Below are 22,607 nucleotides of genomic sequence, written 5' to 3'. Positions count from 1 at the left end.
GAGAAGTTAGCCATTAACTGATTTGGGGGCAAAGCTACTCGGGATGTTTCAACCCTTCAAACCCAAAAGGATGAAACTGGACATTACCCACTGCTGTCTTCACTCAGTTAAAAGTTACAAAGCAGAAACGCACACACCATTGTAGAGCAATTATACTCCAATAAAGATGTTAAAAAAAAAAAAGCTTTATAGAGTTCTCTGCGGGAAATCTTGGAGTCATCCTGAATGCCTACTCCTTGGTCCCCATATCCAATTCACAGGGTCCTCTCAGCTTTCCCTCTACTCCATCTCCCATCCCTCTTCTCTCTCCGTCACTGGCACTGGCTTGCTTCAAGCCATGACTAGGTCTTGCCTGACTTACTCCAAAGACTCCTACCTGAACTCCTGGCTTCTGGACTCGCTCCTCCGCACTCCATTTCACACAGCACACTTATTTCCTATTAGTCTCTTTTCTCCAAAGCTTCTGATGGTTTCGACTGACAGGCCAATAAAACTGAAACTTCCTAGCCCACATCCAAAACCTTCCATGTTCTCACCCCAACTTACCTCAACTGCCACCCGCCCCCTGCTCTGGTCCCTCAGTCACATTGAGTCCTCATGATTCCCCAGCACAGGACACTTCCTGCCCCCAGGCCTCTCTGCCCCTACTGTTCCAATTATCTGGAAAGTATTTCCATATTTTGCTGCTAACGAAAAACCTATGGCTCAAGTGCCATCTCTTCTCCAAAGCCTCTGCTGACCCTCTGCATCAGAATTAATAGCTTCCTTTTCTGTGTTCTCATCACATTCTGTTTTCGTTTCACTTTGACCATTTATGGTACCATGCCTTGAGCTGTCAATTTTATTTTATTTTTTTTTTCTGTACGCGGGCCTCTCACTGTTGTGGCCTCTCCCGTTGCGGAGCACAGGCTCCGGACGTGCAGGCTCAGCGGCCATGGCTCACGGGCCCAGCAGCTCCACAGCATGTGGGATCTTCCCAGACCGGGGCACGAATCCGTGTCCCCTGCATCGGCAGGCGGACTCTCAACCACTGTGCCACCAGGGAAGCCCTAAGCTGTCAATTTATGTATGTGTTTGGAGCCCCCAAGAGACTAAAGCCTTGAGGGCAAGGACCCTGTTTTATGTATCTTTTGGTTTTTAGAGCCAAACCCAGTACCAAGCAGATGTGCAGGACATACTGAATGAGTAACTGAATGGTGGAGACGGCTCCTTCACGGTCAAACAAAGGCCACAGAAAGACTTAACAATGGTCTACTCTGAGCCTGCATGTTGCAAACCCCAGCCAAACAAGGGAAAATGAGTGCACCACAGTATGTCAGGCGGGGTGAAGGGTACTTTCCAAACCAAAAGGTCCATTTAAGACAAACACACATTGATGCCATAACTCACAACCTGCATCAAATGTGATTCCTGGCAACCAAAAGCTCTTGGCAGGGGGCTGAGGCTTGGCACCTTGGAAGAGAATCGGCAGGGTTTGGGGCTTCTTTCTGAAGTTCCCTTCTGCCTCTGCACAGCTCTCCAGACCCTGGACTGACGCAGCCCTACCGCCCATGTTAATAACACATTACAGGAATCTGGACATGACTCAGAATAATGCTCACCTTGGGAAGGTGAGAACGTGGGTGGGAAAGAAGCGCTGCCAAATGGGATGCTTACAAGTCTAATCAGTAGCACCGTCTTGAGAGCAGAGCAAAAAAACTGACTCTAAGTTCTGAGTGAAGTAATGCCCTCAAGCTCCGCTCTTTGAGATACATCTACAGACATGAGAAATCCATCTAAGAAAGACCATTTACAGCATAGGGCCTCATGTGTGAGACAAACCCAACCACCTGACCAGCATTTTTTTTACCTTTATCCTATGTAATGCCAAACCTCCTCTTATCTGAGATGGGGTTCCCCCACTTGGGGGAAAGAAATGACCAGGAGCACAAATCTACCAAGACAGAAACTGGGGAGGGGTAGACTGACTTTGCTTCTCTGACACAGTGGAAAATGTGGGTGTCTGCACATACCACTGCCCTTATATCCTGTCCTCATGCAGAAGCCTGACTAGCACAGAAAAAAAAAAGGAAGAGCTTTCAAAGTCAGCTGATCATACACTTTTCTGGCCATCTAGATTTCTGCTTCCTGGATGGATGTCACTAGGATGGCCTTGATAATATCATTAACCAAGCCATCCTCCATCACTGTGCCTAGAGAGGGGGAAAAAAACACACCCCTATCCATACCTAGAGAAGAACAAGACTCCAACCTCTGTATTGCCTTGATGCTAAGATCTGTGCCCACTCCATCCCCTTTAGTGCTTTTGCAACAGGAGAGTTTCTTGAAACTAACGACAAAAAAACTTGCCAGTTGCCAGTATCCTCATTTTCATCATATCAGATACCATCAGCATCTTGTGATCTTTGGTTACTTGGAATCAAGGATATACAGTAACTTTCAGCAGGCACTCCCCTTGTCAATGGCTGTGTTAAAGGCTGGGGGAACCAAAGGGAAGGAGCTACTAACAGGGAAATTAAGACTTATGCATATTGATTCACCTTCAAAGAAAACAGAGTCTAGGTAATTCCATTTGAAGACACCAGTGCCTTAAAAGAGGCTTTGTGGAAGGCCACGGGCTGCAGGAACTTTCCTACTGCATTAAATGTCTGTTCAGGAGAAGTCACTGTGTGGCCAGAGGGAATAAGAGGCAGTCAAGTTCCTTCTTAGGGGTTGGTTTTTTTTCTTTCTTTCTTGGTCTGAGAAAGCGCCCCATGGAGCCATAGGGCAGGTGACTGATAGCCTCTCCCATCCTTCATGAAAGTCTAGGTTAAGGATAGTGTCTGGTTTTCTAGGAGACTCACTCTTGGCACTGAAGAGAAATTTTCTGGGAGAGTGGCAGGGGGTGGGTGATGGCTAAAGAAAAAGGGAAGATGAGCTTTCCAGAGAGAGCCCACTCAAGAAGCCAAGGCGTTCAGACTTGGCTTGGGAGGGTCATCATCGCCCACTCGAAGGAGCCTGCATTCCAGGGCTGGCATGTATGGTAACACCACATACCCCCCCGACACCCCCCAGCTGGGGCTGGGAAACTGCCACAGCCCCTCTGATTTGAGGCCCGGGGCCACAGTGTGGTGGAGTTCCTCCTGCTGACTCACGGGAGCTCCACAGAACTGTGTAGAAATTCCATGATGAAAGATGATCTTCATGACATTTCTGCTAGTGCTCGGATATTCCATCAGATTTCCTGGAGCAGAGTCTGGCTGCCATCCAAACTCTGGAGGGATGGTTCAATGTTTCCAAAGTGAGGTGGAAGAGCTCCCTGTGGTTGTAACATTCTAACACATACTGCCCTCATTTCCTCCGAGGACCCACAAGGGGACCTACTGCAATGGAAGACTGAACCAGGCCTGTGGGCACTGATGTGGAGCTAAAGGACATCTGGGAGTTTTGGAGGAAGTGAATGAGTGGCCAGGGCCAAATGTGGTCTGGCCTTGGGTTTCTTGTTTTTCTTTTTTAAACTGAACTTTAGTTCAGTACAGACACATGAGTTCTATTTGGTTAGAACTGTGGGACTGTAGTGTCCCCTTTGGTCCCTATTCTGGAGCTATTTGAGTTTGAGACCCCGTTCAGCAACGAAAAAAGTGGACGGAGAGGTAGCTGTCTGTCTCTCTCATCTCCCCTTTCTTTAGCTCTATCGAGTAAAACTAAACATGAAAAATGCACTTATTTCCTTCCATGTCATTTTCACGAGTAATTACTTTTACTTTTTTATATGCTTACATTAGAATACATGCTTTCTGTAGGCAGGGTCCTGGCCTATCTTGGTCACTATGATATCCTTAGACACAAAGTAGGTCTCAATGAATATTTGCTGCATGAATAAATGAATGACTTAACAGACGCATAAATAGATAGATGAATGTGGACCCATAAAGTTATGACTACTGACAAATTTATCTCTCATGCAAATATATTAAAGTATCATGCAAAGGAGATAAAACATGGGACTCAGGGGAAAAGCAATTTTCTTCCATGTGTCTTTCAAATTAAGATAGTGACCAATGCTAAAAAGATACTTCTAAATGGTTAATAACTAAATTTCCAATTCATGGCCTGGGAGAGAATAGTCCATGAAAAGAAAATTCTGGGGGAATTCCTTTCCTACAGAAGGGGAACCCTCTAAACTTCTAAAAAATATCCCCTTTTCTTTGGTTCTGCCATCTCACAGAAAAAAAGAAAAAGCTGTAGAATGTGGACACCTCTTTGTAGGGTGACTGTGCAATGTACTGTCCAAAATGGGCCTCTGAGTAAAAGGGGGGCGCTACTAAGGGGGACTCACAGGAGCAAACTGGGACTTCCCCGGGAAAACTAAGACACGGGGTGACCTACCTCTTCACCATGTAAGCTACCCACTCAGAGTTAAATTTCAATTTCTTGAAATTCTTCTCTTGAGAGTGCTTGTTCTTTCCTGAATTCTTCTCATCTTAACTCTTGGCTGAGTTGTTATCTTGAGAACTCATTCTTAGGAAGTACAGTATCTTGAGCTTCTCTGGGAAGTTATCAGTTCTAGAGTTAACTCTTTACACACCAAGTGTGACCCAGGCCACCCTTCCTGGATCATGTATCAAGTGAGATACTGTGAAAATGCTCTGCACAGTAAGCCCTCGATGCTCCCTCTTTCTTTTGATGCAAACAGAACATAAACATATACCATAGCTGCAGCAAACTGAACAAAGCCCAGCAGCCCCTCAGACAGACTTCAGAGGGAACGTGCTTTTTAACATACTCACTTCCTTTGGTAGTACCACAGCACAAAGATTACACTCAGCCTTCCCAGCCATAAAAGCTTCAGTTTTTCCCATTCTTGCTGCCAAAGCTGAAATGCCAAGAAATGCTGGGAACTGTGATTATACACACTTCATATTTTACACTCTGAAACCCCAAGGAATAAGCTGTGGAGAACAGAGTCCTATTTCTTAAATGGCAGCTGAATAGATAGGGCGGGCACTCAAGCTTTGCGGAGCACGGCTGAGTATTTGCATGGGGAGAAACAAACAGAGACCTCACAGATTTGTCCCGTCTGTGTGGACCTTCCTGGCATCTGGGGCAGACCTTGGCTAGCTTTTCTCATTTCTCTCTTTTTTGCTATTTTTTAACTTTCTGTATTACTCATCCAGATTCTTACTGGAAAAAAAAAAAAAATCAATGCCACACATATAAGTCAGTCATAAGGAAACTCAGCAACTGCCTCTGACAGGTTTGAACCTGTCTCTTCACAGACAAGAAAACAAAATTTCAGTGTTCTTTAGGCCCAAACGGAATCCCCCTTTTTTTAGAGTAGTAATAAAGCGGCCAGCCTGACAGCATTTAGATCTCAGGTTTGCTTTGTCAAAATTTTCCTCCCAAGCTGTAAATTAAGTCTTAAGTTAATTTCACCGCTACAGAGTATTTTTCTCAATTCCAGCATCCAGTGTAGGAATTAGAACAAACACACACAAACCAAAAAAACTGGTCTTCCTTCCTCCCTCCCTCCCTCCCTTCCTTCAAGAATTAACACAAGAGCCCTGGGTACCTCACTCAGGAAGGGCTCATGATGTCAAGAGCTGTTCTTCTAAAGGGTGAATTTCATGACTCACCATCACCTGCTTTCCTCTACTGCTCCCTCCCATTTCTTTGTCAAAGAAGTGTTAAAATCCTCACTAAGGGCAAACTTGGGAGGGGCCAGCTTCTCATTGCTTGGATTAAACGAAGATTTAACACCCGCTGTTGCTTAATTCACAAGATCTGGAAGGCTTCCACATGTTTACAGAGCATAAGAGCTCACGTCTGATTTTTTCCTCCCTTTGCCAGTGCCTGCTCCAGCGCTTTGCAGAGAAAGGGGTTTGAGAAGCTGCTGGTAAATGACCACTCTGCATCAAACCAAAGCGAGCACCATGCAGCCAGCGTGGACATGAGTGCCGCTGCGCCTTAATCCCGTTATAAATATAACCACTGATGCAGCTGCACGACGTGTAGGGCTGGAAATAAATTTCTCTTTGTAGCTATATAACTGCAATAAACTTTTATAAGCCTGTTGCATGATCTCAACAGACCTGAACAGTTTCTCCAACAAGAGCAGAATTCTTGGCACGTTTGAACCCTCACCCACAGATCCTGCTTGGAAAAGAGGAGGAGGCTCTAAACTGTTAGCTTTTTTACAAGAGTTTAGAGCTGGTCTTTCAAAAGGCTTAGGAAATCTTCAAGTGTATCCTATAGCACCATTTGTTTTTTTGATAGGAAACACAGAGCTTGTGTATATGTAAACCATTTCTGGTAGGACATACAAGAAATGGGTAACTGGTTGCCTTGAGAAAGAGAAATCAGGAAGCTGGACTTAGCTTTCACTGTAATCTTTTTAGAATAGCTCAACATTTCTTTTTTTTATCATATGTATGCATTAACTCATCTAATTAAGTTACATCGACACTGCTCTTTAGTCAATAACTAATACACTTTTTATACCCATCTTCATATCTTTTATCTCCCCCAATGTGTTCCTCTGGACAAGCTCAGTAGCTAGAAATAAAACAGAAATGAAGAGAAGAGAGAAGAAATATTGCTACAGCATGTGCCAGAAATGGAGGGATACCAAATGAAAATGAACAAGGAAACCAAAGCTCTGGATGCCAAGCCCTGATAGAGCCGTGACAAACGAGAGAAAAAGCCTGAGGATCTTGGCTCTTCATCCTGCGCCCCCTGGAGAACATCTCTTCCCTTGCTGACAATTCCCTTTCACTCCCTACTGACTGATTTCTCCTCTTCCTCTGCCCATCCCCCACTCCTTTTGCTTATTTCATTCAAAAATATTGGTTCTCAAAAATCACAAAGGTAACACATTCTCACTACAATCAGTGTGATACAGTATAAAGATACCTATCGAAAAATTAAGAACTGTCCACCCCATCCCAAACTTGTTTTGTATCTGCTCTCCCACAACTTCTTCCATGCACATATCTATGTACAGTTGGGTTTTGCTACCTTTTTTTTTAAAAGCAAAAAAATGGGACTTAAATGAGCATATGAACCATTTAAATTATTTTTCTCACTGATTTATCTATCAGGAAAAAACCACCCAGGTGAATAAATGTAAATCTAACTCATTCATTCTTTCAACAGTTGTATAATATTCTGCAGGGTATACTGTAATTTATTTAACCTTTCCTTATTAAATCTGTCCACCTCTTAAATGGGTTCACTGTTCAAGTTTCTTCCCTGGATCATTTTCTTCTTTATAACTGATAACATGTACGGAGAATTAACTGATACCAGATATGGGGATAAACAAGCAGCATGAATTGAATTCTCAAAATAACCTCATGGGATAAGCAGAACTGTCATCCCCATGTTATGGATTAGGAAGCTGAGGCTTAGAGGAATTAAAGAGTTTACCCAGTATCACAGAGCTAGTACACTGTGGAGGTAAGTTTCAAATCCAAGTTTGATTCCAAAGCCTTGCTCTTAACTGTAAGTCAATACTGCCTCATTTGCACACTGTTGCCACGCAATCAACCTGGAGCCTATGGCCACTGTCTTCAACGTTAGCCTGGTATTTACAACTTTGAGATGGTCAGTTGACTAGGCGTTCCACAGGCACCTCTAACTCGAGGTGTTCAGGTCTTCATCTCCCCCATCCCCACACCTGTGCTCATCCTCTGCCTCATCTTTGCAAAAGCAAACTCTGAAGAGCCTATTCTAAAGTCACATCAACAATCAACTTCCCACCATGCCTGCCACCCCTATAATCAGCATCAACAAAATTCAATTAAAGCCCAAGTCTTATTTAAGAGGAATAACATGAGCTATTAACATCACAACTCACTTTAGTTAACCAATTACTAGTTATGATGCTGCTGATTTTACTAGAGAAGAAGAACGTAACATATCAAATAGATACTGAATCAAGAATGAAAAATTACATGGATGGCTTATGATTGCTCAGAAATCAGTGATTGCAAAAAGATAACCAGAATGAACAATATCACACTAATCATATTTCCTTCTTTGACAGGTAAACTACATTGGAAGAACCAGATTGCCTCCAAATATCTGAAAGGTTTTCTTTTAGATTTGTGTTTTCTCAGTTTCCTCCTTATAGGTGGTTCAGAGCCAGCAAATGGAAGGTACTGAGAGATATTGTTTGAGTCAATACAAAGGTGAAATTTCCAAGTCATTGATGCCTAAAAGTGGAGGGAACAAGTTCCTTTTTGTTTGGAGGTGTTTAAATATAGACAAAATGACCCCTCAGCAGGCTATTAGGTATTCATGCTTTGAAAAAGAAGGGTACATAACTGTGAACTCCCTTCCAATCCCAAGGCTCAAAAATTGTGTCAGTGGGACATGGATCAGGGAAATATCAAGAATGTAGGATAGAGATTCTATATGTGAAAAAGCAGCTTTGGAGGGATATTCTGGAGGTAGGAGAAGCAGTGCCAAGGGAGGAAAGAGAAATGAAAGGTCATACAGTCAAACTGCCACCTTCCCATTTTGAGCACCATGCACACACTTTGGGAACTGGATCCCTCAGTGGTGTCATTCTCCAAGGTGCGGGGCAGTTTGCCTGTCAGTTTCACTCACTTTTCTTTGCAGCTGAACCCAGAAATTCATCAGTGTCTGGGCATTTTTGCTAAATGGTAACAGGGTGCTTGCACCAAGTTATATTTCTTCTTAGGAAGTTTGCTGATAAGTAAAATTTGACATTTGCAAGACAATGGAAAAAATTCCACCTTCAGGCAGACTATTTATCAAAAGGCAAACGGTAATACCACGTTCCGCTTAGCTATTTCTCCTGCCAGGCTTAAGTACTGGGATCCAGGGGGAGGATTTGGTCTCAGCACAACTGGAAAACATACCCTCCAAGACTAACATACACGGCTCAGTGAGCCAAAAGAATGACAATGCCCTCATCTAATCCTCAGCTGTTCTCTCGCGTCAATCCACGGTGTGTTCAACTCCAGCAGGTACTATTCTCCTCAGGGCTGAAATTATTCCCAGGTAGATTTTGTACTATCAAGTAGTTGCAAAGCACCTTGCTTCACATAATAGAAAATGTTGAAAACTGAATAAATGTATGAATGAACCACTGCAATGCACTGAATGGTTGCATACCTCCCAAATTCATATGTTGAAGCCCTAACCACCCCATATTTGGAGATGGGGCCTCTGGGAAGTAATTCAGGTTAGATAAGGTCATGAGGATGGGTCCCCCATGATGGGATTTGTGCCTTTATAAGAAGAGACGTTAGAGAGCTTGCTTCTCATCTCTTCTCCACCAGGCATGTGAAGATACAGCAAGAAGGTGGCTGTCTGCAAACCAGGAAGACAGGCCACACCAGACACCAAAATGGCCAGCATCTTGCTCTTGGACTTCCCAGATTCTACAAGTATAGACATAAATTTCTGTTGTTTAAGTCATCCAGTCTATGGTGATCATTATGGAAGCCTGAGCAGACTAGGATGATGACTCACAGACAAGGAGTGATCACAGCCTGAAGGCCAAGGCTTGACAGAACTTAATTGGTACAGCAGCAGCAAGGTACCTATTTTTGACATAATCATGTTGAAAAACTCATATTGGGGTATATTCAATATCATATTTGAGATTCCCTTTTGAAAATAATATTTTTAATGATTAAAAAGACAATGTTTGTTCAATGTAGAACATTTGAAAAGCGTTAAAAGGAAAATAAAAACCACCTACATTCCCTCAGATACTCAGACAACCACTGTTGATGTGCTGATGTTTATCCTCTTGAACTGTTTTCTCTACAGAGAGTAAAGCTGACAAGGAATGAGGTCTTCTGGGGGGTTTCTTCTGAACCATGACCATCACTGCACTCACAAAGTCACCTTAAAGAACCCCATCCTCTTATACTCACAAGGATGTTACTGAGAAGTGGTTTTATTTTCAGGATCCTAATATGGATATTCACATCCTATACTATCTATATAGAATCAACACTGGTTGCCTATAGGGGTGATTAGGGATTAACTGAAAGGAGCACAAGGAAACTTTCTGGGATGATGGAAACATTCTATCTGTTATTTAGAGAATTGATTACATATTGTGTACACTCATCAAAACCTATCAAATTGTACACTTAAGATCTATGGGGGTGGTGGTGGAGTGAAGTGGAAAGACAAACACAACCCACTGGGTAACACCAATACTCATCATTAAAACATGTGCTTTGATGCACTTTTCCAAAGAATGTTCAAAAAGTGAACATTACTGAGCATGTACTACATACCAGGCTCTGGGCTAAAGGCCTCACATGCACCACTCAGGTGTGCATTTCTAGGATCTGCATTTTATCAATGAAGAAACTGAGGCTTATAGCAGTTACGTAACTTGCTCAAAATTCCACAGCTGGGAAGTGGCAAGGCAGAACTGGAACCCAGGTCCCTCAAACCCCAGGAAAAAATGTTATAACAACATGCATGCCTTTTGACTCAGCAGTAATACCTCCAGGAATCTGTTCCAGGAAAAGAATCAAAGACTGATCCAAATAGATGTGTACAAGGATATAATAAATTCACCATTATTAATAAATCAACTTAAATGTACTATAAATTAAGTAGGTCCATATGGTAGACCACTCTGTATCATGTAATATTAGGTTTAAAAGAGAATGTAGGGCTTCCCTGGTGGCGCAGTGGTTGAGAGTCTGCCTGCCGATGCAGGGGACACGGGTTCGTGCCCTGGTCTGGGAGGATCCCACATGCCGCGGAGCGGCTGGGCCCGTGGGCCGTGGCCGCTGGGCCTGCGCATCCGGAGCCTGTGCTCCGCAGAGGGAGAGGCCACAACGGTGAGAGGCCCGCGGACCGCAAAAAAAAAAAAAAAAAAAAAAGAGAATGTAAATGACTTTCATGATAGGGGAAAATGGTCATGACAAATTAAGTGAAAAAAAAATCAGGTTAAAAATGTATATATACTATGACCTCAATTTTGTTTCTTTTTTTTTTTTTAAAAGTAAATACATTTTAAAACTCTAAGGAAATATATCTGAAGAAAATGATTATCTTTCAGTGGTAGGGTTATAGGTTATTTAATTTTAAATTTTCAACAGTTACTATATGTTACTTTCATAATTAGAGAAGAATCCATTTTATTTTAAAAATAAAAAACACCAGGGAAAATCATTGCTCTCACTAACGAATGTATACCGGTATACCCAAGACTGTATATACACATCTTTATGAGAAAAATGTCTTTGCACAGCCCCTTAATAATTTTAGGGTATTGATGGTATTCGATAACTTACACATAACTGTAAAAAAAGTGAAATCACCAGGATTTCTAACATAGTCACATATGTAAAATATACATGATAGGTTTAAGGAACTTACAAAACAATGTCCGGTTTGTAAAAATGATCTTGAAGAAGTTTTTACCCTTCCTTTTAGCAGAAAGGCATAAAAAAATGGAACAGATTACTGTTAAGTCCTCTGAACACAGCAGATAGACCTGATGTACATCTGAGAGGAATTAGCATCACCTAAAGCAGAAAAGTACACAACTTAAATTTTCTACAAATTCTGTGGATCTAAGTCATCCAGTGTAGAAGGGTCATGGCAGAGACCACCACTGTTTCTCAAACCCAAGTACTGTACAGCTCCTTTTGAAAGAACATGTGAAGAAACACTGATAGACATGTCTTTTCCTATGAAATACCTTTCACTTGAGAATTACAATCGCAAGGAAGAAATTTTATCTTTATAGTGAGTGAAAGATGTATGTTATCATCAAAATGAAAATCCAGAATTTTAAAATCCATAAGAATTAAAACAATCATTTGAAAAATACTATTATGGATGCTCAAACATTCTTTTCAGTAGGTCAAATTCTCAAAAGGCATTCATTTATAAAAAACAAAACAAAACACTACCTTGATTTCTCAGCAAATCATGGGTTTGGACCAGTATAATAGTGGTGATAGATGCTGGGTTAAATAGGCATGGTCCCTGCTCTCACGAGGCGGCCCATACGCCGAGAGGCATAGGCCAGGAAGGATGCTGAGGGAAGGGTATTATAGGACACTGTGTGAGCAGAGAGGGTGGGCACCCAACCCAGACAGAGGTGGGGGGCAAGGGCGTCCAGGAGAATTTCCCATTAGAGGTGACAACCAAGCAGAGACTGCGGGGGTCAGCAGGCATTCCCTTGGCAGAGAGAGGAAGAAGCGTTCCAGGCAAAGGGAAATGCATGTTCCAAGGCCTGGAGGATGGAGGAACTGGCACCTTCATGGATTCAAACCTGAGGTGGGATGACAGAGTTCCACCACAGGCTGCATGACCTTGAGCAAGTTACTTCCCAGAGCCTCAAGTTTCCTTATCTGTAATAGAAGGATGATGCCATTTTCTTGGAGACATGTCATAAGAAGGCAAAATTAAATAGGTACAACTCCTTGCAGAGGTGTTTGTTCTCATGAGATACATGCTCAGCACACATGGCTATTATTCTGTGTGGTAGAATCAGGGAGAGAGCTTGGATCATCTCCTCCGCTCTGCCCCAGACCTCTCTGTCCAGCCATCCTTGACCTCGAAGAGCACATGCCCCTCCCACAGTGTCCCTGCCGTTCCTTCGACCCGGAATGCTTTTCCCCCCGTTATTCATAGAGAGCCTGTTTCCTCTATCTGCTCAAAGAGCCCTTACAAGAGTAGCCTTTCTTAATCCTCTGTGTAAACAGTAAAATCATTCTCCTCAAACTTTATCTTCCCTGACATAGCTTTTTCTCTACAGAGTTTATCACCCTGACACTCAATATACTTACTTTTTGGTTGTCTGACTACCTGTGCTAGAATTTAAGCTCCTGGAGGGTAGGTGGTTTTGTCAGCTTTATTTCCAGAGCTTTGAACAGCGCCTGGCCCACGATGTGTACTCAACACCTAAGTGTGAAAGGAATGAATAAGTAACCCAAGCTAGAGGGCGGGGCCTTCCTTTATTCTTCCTTTAGTCTCTGAGGGTGTGACATAAAGCTTTGCATTAAGTAGGCATTTCACAGGCATTTGTTTAACTGTACAACTGAATCACTTTTTACAAATGGCAGTGTTCATCTGGTACCTAAAGATCAACGATTATATTTTTAGAGCTTAGCAAACGAATCCAAGATTGTATTTAATTATAATGAAGCAGTAGATTGCTGGATCAATTTGGTGGGGAATACAGCAAGGCTGGTGGTCTGATTTCATTAGCCAGTGGAATCAATTAACACATATATCAATTAGTCCCAAATAACCACAGCCTTTGTTCATGCAAAGGTCAAACACTGATGATATATGCCAGGATCAGTATTCTGATCTAATAAGTGAAGTACAGAAACAATCAAAGTGTTTCAGGGCTGAAATTTCTTTCTGTCATTAATCTGGATCCTTGGAGAAATTGTACCAGGATATTTATTCCAGTGATGGTCCAAAAATGTTCTTGAATCGCCCCTCAAATGAACAAAAAAAAAAATTTGCTTCAATACCAGAAAAAGTAAACTCAAAGTGAGTTCGACTGTTTCCCCCATACATTAGAGAGGCAGCTGACATTTAAACAAAATGCAACAGTATAGTCTTCAAGTTTTACAATCTGTCCTCTATGCTCCAGGGCTTCCCAAGGAAACTATCTTAAGGACTTATGATAAGTACATGGTAACTATATTAACTATACATGATATCAAAATATGGCTAAAATGCAAAGAAAATTATTTGGCTTGAAAGGAAAGCATAATCAGATTTAGTTTACTGTAAAAAAAATTGGTTCCCTTTCAGCTTTTGGCTCAGAGGAGCCCAGGGTGCAACTTTCTTCATTCATCCCGAATCCCGGTTCATCTGACACCAGCTGCCTCCACCATGCTGCCTAAGTTCGACCCCAACGAGATCAAAGTCGTATACCTGAGGTGCACTGATGGGGACTTTGGTGCCACATCTGCTCTGGTCCCCAAGATCGGCCCCCTGGGTCTGTCTCCAAAACAGGTTGGTAATGACATCACCAAGGCAACTGGTGATTGGAAGGGTCTGAGGATTACAGTGAAACTGACCATTCAGAACAGACAGGCCCAGATTAAGATGGTACCTTCTGCCTCTGCCTCTGGTCATCAAAGCCCTCAAGGAATCACCAAGAGACAGAAAGAAGCAGAAAAACATCAAACAGAGTGGAAGCATCACTTCTGATGCGATTGTCAACACTGCATGACAGATGTGGCATCCATCTTTGGCTAGAGAACTCTTTGGAAGCATTAAAGAGATCCTGGGGACTGCCCATCTGTGGGCTGCAATGTTGATGGCTGCCCCTCTCACCACATCACAGATGACATCAACAGTGGTGTGGTGAAATTCCCAGCTACAAGAACTACAAAGAAAAATAATTTAATAAAGGATTATTTGACGATCCCCACGCCTCCAAAAAAGATTGGTCTTCAGAGGGTTGATTTTTACAAGCCACAACTCTAATTTCTGTGAAGAATTCTCTATTTTTGAGGACGCATCATGAGTGAAATGTCAGCTCAAGCCTATGCTACAGAGAAAGTGCAAATCTGCTGATAGCATGTATGCAAAGAATAATCTCTATCGACGCGGCATGTTTCAAAGAGCTTTCACATTTCCATTTCCACCTGATTGGAGCTTCATCAACACCCTACAGGAAAGCTATGTCAATGGTACCCCACTGGACAGAAGGGCAAACAGGCTCAGAGTGTTCAGCAACCCACCCACATCCTCAGGACCAGCATGAAGCAGGGCTGGGACTAGCACCCAGGTCCTTCTGAAAACCATGCCCAGCATTCTTTCAGTTCAAAGAATACATGCTGCCTCTCAAACTTACTTTAAAATAAGTGATGCTTTTCTATTTTTTTTTGTAGCATTATATTTTAAATGGAATTGTACTCTGGGGACACTTACCCTAAATGATGCAGTATATCAGTATTTTGTTTAACCACAGCGCCAAATTTAGGCAGCTTTCCCATGGGGCCTGATTCCCTAGGGTTCTGTCTTTGGCTCACTGTTCCATTTAAGACACTGTTGTTGGATGATCTCATCCAGTCCTATGATCTGAACTAACAGCTATGTCCTGATGACTTCCAAATATATAGTTCCTGCCCCCCTTCACTGGGCTTCAGACTCAAACCCATCTGCCCATCTAGCATTTCCACTGGAATGTGTCTCAAGTACCTGACATCTTATGTTTCTAGTTCTCGTCTTCATCTTCTGCTGAGATCTCTTCCTAAGCTCATGGTCTCTCCTAGCTAACGGTACCATCCAACATCTATTCAAACTTCTAACTAAACACCTAGGAATGACCCCAGGTTTCTCATTCATGCCCTGGGTCCACCTAGTCATTAAGCCCTGTCTGTTCTACTTGCTGGTATCTCATAAATGTATGCCCTTCTCCTCAGCCCTACCGTCAATATCTTAGTTCAGAGCCTCATTATCTTCTTACCCAGAGCACCGTAACAGCTACAAACTGAACCTTCCCCTGCCGCCCACATGCACATGTCCACACACTCCCCCCACCCCTGCCAAATACATGTAAAATATAAATCGACTCACTCATGTCATGCAACTTGCTGAAAATTCTTCAAAGACTCTCCTTTACCTGCTACATAAAGCCAAATTTCCTGGTATGAAATTTGTACCTGACAGTGCAGGTTTTCTATCAAATAACTATTCTCCTTCTTTTTCCTTAATAAGAGAAACTCAATTTTTAGTTAGAACATAGCCATGTAGTAATTTCCTAGCCTTCACTGAAGCTAGGTACAGCCATGTGACCAAGTTCTGGACAATTCCATGGTAAGTATTGTGTGGAAGTTCAGAGAGCTGACTCAGCTGGAAGGAGTGCCCTTTGCCCTTCTTACTGCCTGGAACTGGAATACAGAGATGACTTCTGGAGCTGCAGCAACCATCTTAGACCATGAGGTGACCTTGGAGAGGGCAGAATAGAAAAGATAGAAATCTGCATCCCTGAGGACTCCATGGAGCTTTAATGGCAGAGCTGGACACCCTACCTCCAGATTCTTTACAGGGAAGAGAAATACATTTCTATTTAGTTTAAGCCACTGTCATTTTATATTTCCTGTGACAGGCAATGGTGCCAAATCCTAAGTGATACAGAATTCATACTTCTCAAGAATGTTAAGTCTTGCATAACTTCATTTCTGTCAACCCCTCTGGCCTTATCTTCCACCATACTTCAATCTTTAGGCTCTAGTGCTACCAAAATTCTAGTAGTTTTCCACTCCACCCACAGATTCACCAGGGACTTTCACACTTCTCAGATTTTGTTCAAGTCTGCGCCCTACCTAAACACCCTACTTAATTTTATTCAGCTTTTAATTTTCCACACTCAGCTCAGGCATCACCTCCCATAGGAAGTTTGCCTAAATCTCCTTCTTAAGCTAAGTGGCCATTCTCTGTGCTCCCATAATGCCCTGGGCATACTCCAGTTTTGGAGCCCATCTGCTATTATTTACGGGCCGTCTCTCCCACCCCACAGAAAGAACCTCAGAGGGCAGACAACACATCTACTCATTTTGTATCTATACCTCGTAACACAAGTGGGAGCTCAGTAATTATGTTCTGAGCTCAACTGCATTTTCCTCACTGAAATGGAGTGAACAATATCACAGGCTTCCGAATGTTTTGCTTAGCCCTTCAGGTCAGCAGTACACTGAAGACTGAAACAAAATTCTCTAATGGCAATATTTTTTTCTGGAGGTGAAAAACAAGCTGCAAGCGAGCCATCCTAAGAAAACATCCATTCTGAGAAGCAATTTATTGTTTGGATGTCTCAGACTTGAATTCTTTCATCTGTAACCAGGAACTCGGCACTAAGTAATCTTGTAGGTCTCATCTGGCTCTGATACTTTATAATTCCATTTTTGAATACAAACACATAGATTTGGACACAAGAAACTCACTGTGAGTGAATGGTTCCTCCAGGGACTGACAACACGACTAGCCTTACCCAACTTTTAAATAAATTATTTACAAGGAGTGCCTAAAAAATCTCAAAGTCATCAGAGGCCAGTGAGCACATTAGGATATTGAAATGTCAATTGTGGGAAGATAGGCCTCCTAAATTCCAACCACACTGGACTTCTTTCTCTAAAAGCCCTTGAGCTCGCCATGCTCCCTCCTGACACTGGGCACTTGCATTTGCTATTCCTTCTGTCTTGAATGCTCTTTCCTTCACTCTTTACTAGTTACCTCAGCTCATGAGTCACTTCCTTAGGAAAATCTTCCACCTTTCCTTGACCAGATTGAATCACCCTATGAGAGGTTCTCGTTCATTGCAATGCATTCCTCTTCTTCACAGCACTGGTCACAGTTGTGATTTTCTATTGGTATGATTATGTGATTGATGTCTTTCTCCCTCACTAGACCATACTCTCCACAAGGGAGCACTTTTGTTTTTGCTTATCACTGTATCCATATCCTTGGCAGAGAGTCAATGCTCAATAAATTCTTGTCAAACGTCCCCAAAGGCTGTGCAAGGGAGGGGAATAGGGGCTGATGAGTTTCATTTGGGGGACATGTCAAGCTATTTTAGTAAGCTGGAAATCCTCAGAGCTCCCCATCACACCTTTGAAAAAAGATCTCAGGAGTTAGGGATTGAAGTCACTTTCTGGTGACGGAGGAGCAGGCACTGAATGAGCCCATCATCTGGCAGAACATGCATGACAAGCTAAGAAGAGAGAAGGCAGGAATATGACTAAAATGTTTGGAGCTCCAGTAATAATCCTGAGTAAGAGCTCACAGCCAAAATCCAAAGTGAAAGTTACTAATGGATTGAAAATCCCACGGCTAGCACATCCTGAAAAAGCAAGGATGATATGAAGATAAAAACACGACAATTTGTGGCTGTCTTTGTAGCATGCAGATCAAGAAAGAGTAGACCTACTTCTTGGAGCAGAAAGAATGATGTTATCACATGGCAAAGGGAAAACAGAGCTCCTAAATTTGACTTTCAACTTTACCTAAAAAGACCATGTTTCTCACTAGAGTGAGTAGAATAAATACAAATATAGAATCGAATTCCACTGTAGATAGGAGTCCAGAATTCCAGGCTCAAATGAAAGGCATCTGGGGACTCTGAAACTCTGCTGATAAATACTTAGGAGTAAGAAATGGGAGTAAGAAATGGGGGTAAGAAATTCCCAGGAAATGGGAATCAGACAGGTGTTGCCACAATTCTCAAGAGGGGGAAGAGCTAGATATCAGAGAACAATGACTCAAGCACATGATATTCACCACGGACCCAACACACAAGTTGATTTGGAAACAGATGACTTGTGAATTCTTTTTTTTTTTTTAAGATTTTTTTTTGATGTGGACCATTTCTAAAGCCTTTATTGAATTTGTTACAATATTGTTTCTGTTTTATGTTTTGGTTTTCTGGCTGTGAGGCATTTGGGATCTTTGCTCCCTGACCAGGGGTCAAACCCTCACCCTCTGCATTGGAAAGCAAAGTCTTAACCGCTGGACCACCAGGGGAAGTCCAGACTTGTGAATTCTTAAACATGAAAGCAATGCTCACAGAGGTGGTCTCTCTTGGCGTGGTCTCTCTTGGCGTGGCCTCTCTGAGCAAAATAGTACTCAGCTAACTTCAGATCACACAGGTATGTGGAGTCAGCAAGGAACCTGATGGTAGCTTATGGTATCTTTGAGAAACAAGAGTCAGATGATATAAAGATTGGTGTATTCATGCAGATACAATGTCTCACAGCTGTGCTCAGAGACTAGCTCGATAGATCTCATCTGGCGGGGAGATCGCTAATCTTTCCAAATTCTGAATTTATGGGAAAAAAAAGTCAAATTAGGTAGTGATTGTTCTCTAATTTGAGGAGAAATCAAAAGTGATTTTCCTTAAAAGTTAATGTACTGTATCAGTATATGAGTACAAAACAATATGTCAGGTCTGGCAGTCAGCCTCTGTGGCCAGTTCCACATCTGGACGATGGGATGGCAAATTACCATTGATATCCATGCAGCCCGCATGATGAGAACTGAACAGGGCACAAAGCAGTCAGACCCATGAGTTGAAAAGTGTGTGTTGAAATGTGCTGTGTTCAAGTATAACCTGGGAAGCAGGAATCAAAACTTAAACTGGGCTCTTCTATAAATTCTTCCTCACTCAACCTATTTTAGATACATTCCATGCTTTGTCAGAAACAGCAAATCCAACGTGCGCTGGCTGGCTTTGGGAGTTAGGGGTTGACACGTCAAATGATGTCTGAGTTCTCCTCTAACACAGTTTATGAAACACGATAGAAAACAGTGCCCATAATGCTGGCAGGCAGGTAAATGGGATGCGTGCCTCTTTGTTTTCCCCATTTCTGTAGGGCTTGACTCTGGAAAAAAGTCAGTGCCCATGTAAATTATTCATGAGCACTGTCTGGGATTCCAGTCAGCCAATAAGCCCCAGACAAAGGAATGAATAGTCTTTTTTTCCCTCAGCAAAGTGACTGACTGACTGCTTATTTTGCAGCCCTCTCTTTTCTTGGTCTGTGGGCCACAGCAAGGCTCCAGACCTTCCAACCAAAGGCAACGGGGCAGACTCTTTTCTTGCTGTAACTCCCAAGAGCTGGGCTTCTGTTCCTCCATGGAACGCAAGTGAACACATCTGAGAATCAGGGTCAGAACACAAGCGGAAAAGAGCTTGAATGTAACTGGCCTGTCTCCCCTCACACAGGCACCGTCCGCTGAGAGGGAGAAGAAAGGCATAAGGCACTACCTTCTAAAGTCCCATTTGATGATGACTTGCAAATGGTACCATCTTTGTAACTTGCTGCAAAAGAAACACCTCCCCCAGAAAAAACCAAAAACATAGAACAGCCAAACAACAACAGCTCTATTTGGAGAGATCAGAGGCATCATTCAGGCATCATTCATCTTTTTAGCTCTGATAAAGGCCATCCCAGGACATGTATGATAAACAAGGCTGTCCTATGCTCCCACATTTCTCGCTGTGCTCTCTGGATCAAATTCACACCCTCTGTGACCCAAATGTACCCTTTGCTCTCTGTGAATTACAAGGACTTGGTTTTCAAAGGCTTATCCTTAAGACTCTGCTCTCAGGCCAGTACCCTGAATGGAATTAAATTATCCCATGAAATAAATCCACAGGATAAAAACAGCATTGGAATCTATCCTAATTAAATGTGTTCCCTTCAAAGTCAACCATATCAGTTAGAGCCTGCACATGGAGTTCAAGTCAAAGAGTGAATTAAATTCTCAGATTTGAACCGCAATATCAAGAACTGAAATAAAATTTCTCAAGATGTGGGCTGATACTGCTTCACCAGAAACCACATCAGGCTACAATGTCCATCCTCCATATTTCAAGACAAATGAAACAGGGAGATGGAGAGGCAGTCACATCCCACACAGGTCATCTAGTATGTGCCTCGCATTAAGGTAATACAGTGCTTATGAAAAGCCTGAGTATTCAAGAAAATGATTTAGGCCTTACTGCTTTTCCCCACTGCTAGTCTGAATGTTTGTGTCCTCCCTCCCCAACATTATGTTGAAATCCTAACCCTCAAAGGGTGATGGTATTAGTAGGTAGGGCCTTTGAGGGGTGCTTAGGTCATGAGGGTGGGGCCCTGATGAATAGGGTTAGTGCCTTATAAAAGGGGTTCCAAAGAGATCCCTGGCCCCTTCCACCACGTGAGGTCACAGTGAGAAGGTACCAGCTAGGAGCCAGGAAGAGGGCCCTCACCAAACATGACCATGCTGGTTCTTTGATCTTGGACTTCTAGTCTCTAGAACTATGAGAAATAAATTTCTGTGGTTTATGAGCCACCTAATCTGTGCTATTTTGTTACAGCAGCCTGAATGGACTAAAACACCCATTCTGCCTCATTTTCACAAATCAAAGTCGCCCCATCACCAAAAGGGGAGTAAGAAACCCACTCTTCAATGGGTTTATGTGACACTTTACTTTAAGGTTGTACTCTAAGCCTTCAAGTCTCTCCTGAGGAGACAGTATAGCCCAGTGGTTAAAAACATAATTTGAATTCTGGCTTCACTACCAGTTAATAGTCTGGTTATTAACTCATTTGAAGATCAGTAATTCATCTAAGTAACACAAGTAATACTATTGTTATATAATACCATTGTTGGGAGGATTAAGGGAGAAATTCAGGTCAAGTACTAGGCCTGTAACAAGTACTCCATTTAGCTCTTGTTGCCATTGTTAATCTTTTTAAATTTACAACACAAGTCCCTGTCAAGTAGGGAAGTGATTATTCTTAAAAATTAAATGTGCGGAAGGCTCTCCCTGGGCTAAACAGAGCAGAGATGAGTAGCTAAAGCAAGGAGAGGAGAACAAACGTGGAACACACAGCCCAGAGTCCGATACCACCATCAGGAAGGACCTAGAACTCCCTCCACCACCAGAGATCATGTCAGCAACCACCACCAATCATGCACTGGGCGGAGGGCTGAGACAGGAGAAATGCCCTGCTGGAGCCACCAGGAGAACATCACGTCCTGGTTGAGAAAGCTCAAAGCACAGGTCATCCAAAGTGACCTGGGGCCGCCTCATGACTTAGGAATGAAAGGAGATTCCTTATGACCTTCAAGGGACTACCCCACTGCTGGTTATCCAGCCTGGCTCCCCGTGCTGTACCCCTCTTCTACTTCACAGGGTGGGCTGTGACAGAAGAGCTGTGTCTACTTGAGGTTTCATGCTCTGCACTGCGAATTCACTAGAAAACATTTCTGCACAGTGCCTGCTCTACCTTCTTGTTTTTCCACTTCTTTCTGGTACCATCGACCAGTCCTACTGCATTCTTTACTGGTCTCACTTCTCTTTTTCTACTTTTTTCTCCCAGGGTACTTAAGAATATTCAGTTTTTGAAGCTCTCTCACACTTTAATAATGATGTTCATGCTGTCATGAGCTCACGAAAGGAACAGCCTTTAGCAAGCTAGTAAACAATCAGGAAATTCTTTACTTCAACATTCATGTGCCTAATATGAGACAGAATTTTTCTCAAGGGAAAGAAACAATTGCTTCTCAAGAGGGGAAAAAAAAGGAGTATATGTGGCGACTAAGTCATAATGTGATGTAAAGAGCAGGATGACATTGTCAACAGGGGAAAAAAAGGGAAATTTAAGAATAAAAATTATCTAACACTCACTATTACATTTCCCACCTTACTCAGCTTTGTGTCTGACTAAAGTTTAATTTGATCTCCCCTGAGCTCTGAGATCTAACAACATCAACCAGATTTCAAGCCCATTTAAAGTATGATATATTACAATCAAAAGATTGTGTGTCATGAAATGGAATCAAACAATATTTGGGAGGGGGCTTCAAGTGATAGGTATCATTGAGCAGGAGGACACTGCTCATCAACTGGTCACCTCTTGGCTCCCGGACTGGTAAGCCGCAAGCTCATTGGACTGTGATTCCTAATCACAGCAATTTAGGGCAAGAGGCATCCATGCTCTGCAGTTTAGGCATGGATTCTGAAAATGGAACGAATCACTCTCAAGGTTAAAACAGAAAAAAGAGAGCAGCAATGTGCTCAGCCCTTTGCAGGGTTTGGCCTTAGAAAACTCCGGCTGAACAAGTTCATGAACAGTCTCTTCTGAGAACTCTCAAGC

At 42.6% G+C, this 22,607-nt stretch overlaps 1 protein-coding gene and 1 pseudogene across 2 annotated transcripts in view; one reads left to right on the top strand and one right to left on the bottom strand.

The window, feature by feature from the left end:
- Positions 1-22,607, bottom strand: part of PRKCH (protein kinase C eta) — a gene marked incomplete at both ends in the record, with an annotated part of 225,295 nt that overhangs the window by 39,171 nt on the left and 163,517 nt on the right. The gene's annotated exons all lie outside the window — the stretch shown is intronic.
- LOC307050841 (large ribosomal subunit protein uL11-like) lies at positions 13,849-14,448 on the top strand (annotated as a pseudogene). Its single transcript has one exon. The product of its transcript is annotated as a large ribosomal subunit protein uL11-like (transcript).

Source organism: Hyperoodon ampullatus, assembly GCF_949752795.1.
Source record: "Hyperoodon ampullatus genome assembly, chromosome: 3".
In the NCBI taxonomy this organism is placed as follows: Eukaryota; Metazoa; Chordata; class Mammalia; order Artiodactyla; family Ziphiidae; genus Hyperoodon; species Hyperoodon ampullatus.
This window is presented reverse-complemented; position numbering and strand designations above follow the sequence as displayed.